The sequence below is a fragment of the Sciurus vulgaris genome (genome assembly GCF_902686455.1).
Source record: "Sciurus vulgaris genome assembly, chromosome: 1".
Classification (NCBI taxonomy): Eukaryota; Metazoa; Chordata; class Mammalia; order Rodentia; family Sciuridae; genus Sciurus; species Sciurus vulgaris.
Window position 1 is genome coordinate 113,488,003 of NC_136461.1, and position 8,765 is coordinate 113,496,767.

Consider the following 8,765-nt stretch of genomic DNA (forward strand, 5'->3'; position numbering starts at 1 on the left):
GTAAGTTTTGAGCCCTTGTAGGATGACTAAGAAGATTTTCCCATTCAAAAGCCTCTGTGTTGCAAGCTCCACCACTAGACTTGCCTATGACTTTCTTGATGTACTCTTTTTCAAAATATGGATTGACATGGGAAGGCATTAACACCCTTGAGTGAGTTCTTTTCTTAGTTTGCTTGTATTAAAGACAAGAATTAGTATTAGGAATCTTACAAGACAAGGGGATAAGGTTTCTGAAAAGATAACTGAGGGGGGCTAAAGTTAGATTTTCCCTCTCTCTTTTCTTACAGATTTCATTAATGAAAAGTATTATGACTAAGATTTTCCCTTTCTCATAGTTTTGCTTGGGGTCTCACAGGACTCTTATCACAGAAAATTTGTTCTTTTGTTCTCTTGGGCACTGAAAAATAAACTTGGAATGATTTCAGGTAATCTCAGTGGTTAGTCTGCTGGCTGAATCTCTTGTAAGAAAGAGGCCCCTCCCTGTGCACCCCACACACGGAGGGTGGCATCCTGCCTCTGCCTGGACACTTTCTCTGATGGAAAAGGCCCTCCTGAAGAGGCAGCCTATCCCATCCCTGGGTAGTTTGGGATATGGGTAATATTCATCTGCTTGGAGCTACAATCTGCCTAGGATCTCTGCTCCTTGATGTCCTTTCTGCCTTCTGGAACAATGTGAATCAAGGTTCATAAATCCTTCATCCATGTGGCATAAGAAAACAATTGGCCAGGCTCTCCCTTATATCTGCTAATCTCTGTCTCTGTGACTTCAGTTCTATCAACTTTTTTTCATAGAACACGATCTCCTGGACATTCCCAATCCTGACAGCCACCTCTGGATATGCTCTGTTTGTTGGCTTCTCTCCTAAAACACAGCACTCAAAACTGGTACTCAGTCATTCATATTTTTGTTTATGCAATAAATATTTGTGTAAACTTACTCTATGCCAAATCTAGGCATATACCTGGAGGATACATGATCAGGTTCAGTTCTGACTTCATGTTGTTTGATTAATTTAATAATCAAATCATCACACACACAATAACCACAAACTGTAATAAACGATGCGAAGAAGTGTGGCACATTGTAATAACAAACACATTAGCTGCTTGTTATTAGCTTTGGCTTATGGAGACAGACCCAGAACCTCGCAAGCCCTTTTGGGAGATTTGGGGTGGCAAATCCTGGGCTTCCAAGAGGGATTTAAGCAAAATTTTTTGACTACTTTCTTCCAAAGAGTGAGGTGTTTCAATTACCTTCTGATCTGGTGGACTGTACTCAGATACATTATTTCATCTCTTGTCTCTCTGTCTCATTCCATTTTCTTCTCTTTTGGAGAAGACACAGGTAGAGATGGGCCAAAATTGTACAAAAAAGAGCCCTGGGAAGGGTTCTGGAGTTTTGAGACACAGCTCCCCAGGCTCAGTCAGTTCTGGGGAACATTATATCTGGGACAGCCTTTGTTTTTTTTTTTTTTTTTTTTTTTTTTTTTTAATAGATTTCAAGGGCCACCCCTCAGCATAGGTTACAATTCATTCTAATGTCTTTCCTGGCCCTGGAATGACAGTTTGGGCCAAGTCTGGCTCAGCTGTACTGGGCTGGCCCGCTGGCTGTGCCTCAGAGCTCTAGATGTCCACTCTAGGTATATGAGTAGCAGAGGTCACTATGGCTCTTCCTCCTACCCTTGGTGAAGCAAAAGCCTTAGGCACAGACAGCATGGCACACATGGTAGTGAAACAAGACCCAGCCTCACCTCCTCCCCTTGGCTCATAAATAACAAGAGACCATCCAGTAGCTACTCTTATTGCTAATCTTGTTGCTTACATTATCATTACTGTTGTTACTGTGCACTGATTATTCTGGTCACTGTAAAATCTAAAGATTTTATCTGGCCTGATAGCTTACCCTAGGTCAAAAATAGCCAGAGGGTATTGCTAAAGGGTTCTGAAGAGTAAGGCCTCTCTTAGGTGACAGAGCTGGAGCCAGTGACAAAACTATGACCTTTCAGTGTATGAGACACATTGGGATGAGAAGGCTGAATGGCTTCAGGAAGGGAGTTGAACAGAGTTTAATCCTAACCTTGGTAGTAGGTCGGGGAGCAAGGGGGCACCCCAATGTTCAGTCCTTCTCTAGGCACTAAAGAACTGGGTCAAAAAGCTCAAGATCTAAGTTAAAAATATAGAGGAAAAGTATGAAAGAGAACACAAGACCCACATGAGTCCTCTTTAAGGTTAATGAAAAGTCTCATATTTTGGAGGGAGTTGGCTGCTTGATTTATGGAGAACCTTCTCAGAAGTAATTTGTTGAGCTATGCTTTGGGGATTGTGGGTGAGTTTATTGTGCCTTTGTAAGGAAACACCTAGAAACAACCATCCTGATCTGAAATCAATGTAGACCAATCTGTAGGCTTGGAAATTGTAGTATGAAAGCTACAAAAAAAAAAAAAAAAAAAAAAAAAAAGGTAAAAAAAAGGGCTGGGAATGTAACTCAGTGGTAGAGTGTCCCTGGGTTCAATCCCCAGTACCACAGGGGAGGGGGAAAAAAAAAGAGTAACAGAAGTTTGAATTTAAAAATGTCCTTTGGTGATACTGAGGGAAAGGACATTCTAATTCTCTATTTTAAAATATCTCACAAATGAATGAAAAATATTATCTGCCCTGACTCTCTGTTCCCCCTATAAACTTCTGATACATGGTGTGGGCATGATAGTGATCATTTACACCATGACAGGCACGTCCCAGTGTCCTGGCCTGATGATGAGGCCTATAGTCTATTATAAATGAATATTACTGTCTGGATTATCAGTCAGGGAATATTGAATGTGGTTAGTGTGAATCAGCTTCCTGGAGCCTCAAGACCCCTGGGTGAACCCATGAACTGACTTCTTAGCAATCATCCTTCCAGTGTAATTTCTCATTCAGATTATTTCCCAGTGGTAGATGCCACTTTGTACGCTACTTTTGCAGCTTTCTGGCTGAAGCAACCCCAGTTGAAAACTCACAAGTTCATTTGGCCTTGGAACCTCTCTAAGACACTAGGAGCCATTGGATACTTGCAACAAGTGCCTTGAAATCAGAGTCTGAAAAACTGGGCTCACATCCTAGTTCTTTCATTGATCAGCCATGTGAGGTTAGGAAGATGGCTTTCTCTCTATGCCTCTTAGTTTTCTTATGTGCAAAATGGCTGAAAGTGGGAAGGAGACAAGAGGGTGTTTGTCCCATCCAAAGCTATCACCTCGGCCTAAGGTATTTCAAGCATGGTCTTGGCAGAATATTGGGAGCCCAGGGTGATTACCCATTTCTATACATTAATCATTGGTACCAGCTTATGGAGTTGCCCTGAAATTTGGCAATTTTATGTATATTGTTCTGGTCTTCCTTTTCTGCCAGTATGATCAAGAGTGTAAATGAAAACTTAGTTACTTACTAGGTCCTAAAAAGACCCCTTTTCAGGGGTGTGTGAAACTTTTATTCCTTATATCATGATCTGAGCTATGAAAGGAGTGGGCAAAGTCCCTAAGTTAGCAGAAAGGCAGGCAGCAGTGTGCACAACTATTACCAGATTAATTGAACTCCAGACTGAATAAGATCTGTGTTCAGTTACTTTTCAATTCTGACCCAGCATAGAATGCAGCTCAGCACCTTGCTCATAGCAGATGCTTAGTGAAGATGTATTGAATTGGGACCAGAGGTAGCAGAATTGGTAAGATTGTGTGCTCCCTGGGCATGAGTTTACTTCAAATATGGATGTTTCTTTCTTTCTGACTGCAGAAGAAGCTACTATACAGCCACAGAACACAAAGAACACGTATGGAACAGGCACTTAACAGCTTCTAATGTGGGCCTGAGTCCTGACACTATACTGACTGCCCTCCACAAAAGTGGGGGCTTCAATGTTTTGGCTGGACTGGCCTGCAAATGGCAAGATGGGCTCCCAAGGAACAAGATGGGATTGGCCTTATTTTGGGAGACGTGGTGCAAAGGACAATGGAAACCAGAATCTAGGCCACATGTGACTGATTGAACAACGTATGCCAATAAGATCAGACAGAGGTACAAGAAATAAAGGGTCTTCTATAGGAATCCCCACTGGTGCAAAATTCTTTGGCACAGATGACCCCAGATGCCATTGTCTTTGAGAAAATCTCTGGAACAATGTTAATCAAGGTCCTGAGTCTTCGGAATGGAACTCTATTTTTGTTCATTCAGTGCTGAGATATGAAAAAAGAGGAGGAAACATGGGACAGGGGAGGGTGAAGAGGAGATGGAAAGGTGAAATCAGAGAAGAGAGTAAAAGGGATGAAGAAGGGAAGAACAGTAAAGTGAGGAGAATTAGATGGAAGAGTGGGAAAAAGGGGAAGAGAAAAAAATGAGAAGGGCAGCTTTTGACATTCTTGGATAGCTGTAGAGACTTGGGAGGTTCAAGTTATAGAAGTTTCTGTGCCTGTATCTACCTCCATTTTCTCAGATTTGTTCAGCCAGATATTGACCCAATATCTAGGGTTCTGTGCCATGCATCATACTGCTGATGTGTGCCTACTACCAGAGTCAGTGTTGCCTCTAGAGAGACATGCCATTTTCCAGAGAGCAGTTTGTAGGGTAGAGAGGCAACATGGACATAAAAATCCCACATACAGAATGTACACAAGTTTCTTATGTTTGTCACCAGTGGGGTCAATCCAACAAGCATTCATTGTGTGAGCTGCCATGTGTAGTGCCAGGAAGAATAGAAAGCCAGAGTCCCTACTCTCAAGGAACTTACTCTCTAGTAATGGTGGTGGAATGCATTTATATAAGCAAGACAAATACTTGAACAGTGGTAGGGCAAACCAAAGCATGTTTGGTAGCTAGTGGTGGAGCCGGAGATACAAGTACATTGTGTTTATGGAGAAAAAAGATGCATATAGTTACCTATAGTTTGTCAACAGTTAGAACTAAGAAGGGAGTAAAGTGGTAAATCTTGCAGTTGGGACCTCTGCTCTGCACTGAGTGGTAAGGTGCTTCTGCATTCACAGGGAGAGGGACATTAAAGGCCCAAGGAAGAAATGTATCTGGGTTTGCTAACAGAAGCTGAGAATTTCAGCACTGACATCTGAAGACAGAGTCACACATAACTTTTCAGCAATGAAAAGTGTCAGACCTTGGTGAGGAGGATCAAGGAGAACGAGGGGGAATTTAAATCCCTTTGCTGGTGGACCAGAAGATTCTTCTTTAGTTGGAATGGCCCAAGTGTTGTTCTTTGAGGAGGTATGAGGATGAGTGATACAATGGAAGTCTTAGACTCCTCCTGGTGCTAAACTTGTTTGACATCTGTTTCTTCTCCTAGACCTAGAGAACTTTGGAGCTAAGGCTGGGTCCTAACCAGCCACCTGAACCTGGGTTTTAGTGCAGAGTCCATTGCTAACAAACTGTGTTCTGTGGCCAGTTCCTTTTTTGTTCCAGCTTCCATATTTGTTAAGAGTTAGAAGGGAAGTATGAGTGTTTGTAGACACTTGGTGGCACTTTGGAGGAATTACATTCAGTGTTATCAGAAGCAAAGCCCTGTGTACATTGTTCACCTGTATCTTATGTGTCCAAAAAGTTTCCTGGGTTTGGAAGTTGTTAGTCAAACTGATACCAGTCTTAAGGTTCATCCTGGGAAGATGGTCTTGATCCTGTTTTCTAGGTCAGATTTGTCCAGAAATTTATCCTTGTTACTGGCCCAAAAAAGTAAATCACATTTGATTTACTTTTACTATTACACACAACCTCTGCAACCAATTTTCTTTCTTGGTTTCATAGATTTTTAATCTAGAGGTAAAATTTTTTGGGATCTATGATTAACACAGCACCTGACATGTAACAAAAGTTTTTATGGTTCTTACCGAAGTTTTTCAAGTTCTTCATGTTATCCTTATCTTGCAGATGGAAAAACTAAATTAGGTCACACAGCTAGTAAGGGACACACACAGGATTTGAATCCAGACATTTCAACTTCTTAATCTATGCTTTTAACTTTTTAAGCAACAGTTTACTGATTGACAGACATGTGTGTTACTTGAGAGATCTTCAAAAAGGTCTTCAAAGTATACTTTCCATTGGGGAGTTTAGTTGTATGATGTTTACCATAAAACATTGCCATTTTTCATTTTCTCAGAGCAGTTATAGTGTTTCAAGCATGGTCTTGGCAGAATATTGGGAGCCCAGGTGGATTACTCATTTCTATACATTAATCATTGGTACTAGTTTATGGAGTTGCCCTGAAATTTAGCATTTTTATGTATATTTATGAACTTTCACTGGAAGGATGATTGCTAAGAAGTCAGTTCATGGGTTCACCCAGGGGTCTTGAGGCTCCAGGAAGCTGATTCACACTAACCACATTTAATATTCCCTGACTGGTAATCCAGACAGTAATATTCATTTATAATAGACTATAGGCCTCATCATCAGGCCAGGACACTGGGACATGCCTGTCATGGTGTAAATGATCACTATCATGCCCACACCATGTATCAGAAGTTTATAGGGGGAACAGAGAGTCAGGGCAGATAATATTTTTCACTTTCAGTTCTGGGGAACAAACCCAGTACCTTGCACATACTAGGGAACCACTCTACAACTAAGCCACATCCCCAGCCTTACAGTGTTTCTAAGGTGTACATATCCTATGAAAAGTTAAATTTGCCCATTAGTATGCACTTATTCATTATATGTTTTCATTGTCTCATTTAATGTAAGCATTAAAAGGTGTTAGAAAAATGACTTCTGCAAAGGAGTTGTTTTATTTTCTTGCTTTTGTTCTGAAAAAGGTTGAAAAATATGGTAACCAAAACGTCATCTTTTACAATAGTGGTTAAATAACAGGCATTGAATCTGAGCCTGTTAGCTAGGGCTTGCTCATTTTAGCCCCTAGAATCATGGGGACTTACTCACCCAATAATGGTAGGTCTGGGCTGAGGCATGCTTCCCTGGGCAAGGTTCAGGGAATAGGGATAGGCCCCTATCATGGCATGGGTTATCTCTGCAGTTCCCATGTAGAAACAGGACAGGGCCTACCCAATTATTCTTACAAAATTTACCAATCAGTTAAGTCCTCCTACCATTTCAGGGGCAAAATGAAGAAGGGGCAGAAAGAGGCCAGGAATGAGGAAAACATGCTCACCTCCAACAAAGATTTTAGATGTCACTTATTTGAACCCTTTCATCATATAGATGCAATAAAATCTGAGAGAGGGGAAGGAACCTTGATAAACTAATGTTGCAAACTGTGAGTAGACACTAGATATCCTGATTTAGGTCCAGAGCTCTATCTATATTACATTACACTATTCTCTTCCAGGAAGTGAGCAGCTGTAGTACTTTAGGACCTGGTATTCAAGGGGCCTGATGGGAAGGGGAAGGAAGAGACAAGACTGAAGCTAAAGTGAGTTTGCCCAGTGGATAAGTGATGGGGTAACACCTTCATCATTTCAGAGCTTCAGATTTTAGTCAAGTCTTCTCTCTCCTGCTGTCCTTCTCTTAAGCCCACTCAATGTCAAACAGATGACTCTTTGAAATTACCCTCTGTATAGGTCAGGATTTCCAGAGAAACAGAATCACTAGGATGTTATGTTAAAGAGATTTATTACAAGGAACTGGCTCATGTGATTATGGAAACTGGCATGTCCAAAATCTGCAATGGAAACCAGCAGGTTAGAGAACTAGGAGAAACAATGGTGCAGATGAAATCTGAAGGGAGTGTGTTGGAAATTCTCTTATTGCTCAGGGAGGCTAGTCTTTTTGTTCTATTCAGGCCTTGGGAGGCCCATCCACACTGAAGGCAATGTGCTTTAACCTATTTCACAGATTTAAATATTAACCTCATTCAAAAAATTTCCCAATATTAACCATCATGTCCCCCATTCCTTCTTTATTGGCCTTGTGAGACTGCCAGTTTTGTTTTTCATTAGTCCTTTCAGTACCACCTACACACATTTTGCAGAATCTGTGTATTCTGAAGTTAAAATTTTCTTTAAATCTATGACAACTACTCAAAAACAGCCTTGTACTCAATTAATATTTGAGATTATGGGTTTGTTGTGTTGGCTGTAATATTTTAAGAAACAGACATAATATATCATTTTTAGCCAGGCGTGGTGGTACACACGTGACCCAGCTGCTTGGGAGGCTGAGACAGGAGGATTGCGAGTTCAAAGCCAGCCTCAGCAATTTAGCAAGGCCCTAGGGAACTCAGCAAGACCCTGTCTTTAAATAAAATATAAAAAAGGGCTGGGGATGTGTTTCAGTGGTTAAGTGCCCTGGGTTTCCGGGAAAGAAGGAAAGAAAAGGGAGGGGGGGGGAGAGGAAGAGAGAGGGAGAGGGTGGGAAAGAGGGAGAGGGAGGGAGGGAGAAACAGAGAGAGAGAGAGAGAGAGAGAGAGAGAGAGAGAGAGAGAGAGAGAGAGAGAGAGAGAGAGAGAGAGAGAGAATGAGAATATGTGAGAACACGAACACACGGGGAGGGGCGAGGAGGGAAAGAAAAATAAATAAAAATTAAGTAATTCTTAACCATTTTTACAAAGCGCATCCAGCACCTAAAACCATTTTGGGCCTCCATTAATCAAGGTTGTGGAGAGCACCAAGGGGCCTGAGGCTCCACCTGGTCACCAGGGGGCGCAGTTGCCCGTTACCTGGAGAGAATTTATGGAACATGTATGAAGACTGAGGGAAGTTTTTTCTATGCCTAACGCCGGCAAAGGTCGGAGAAGGGACCCCAGGGCGTTATCCCACCAAGAGGGTTCCACGCGG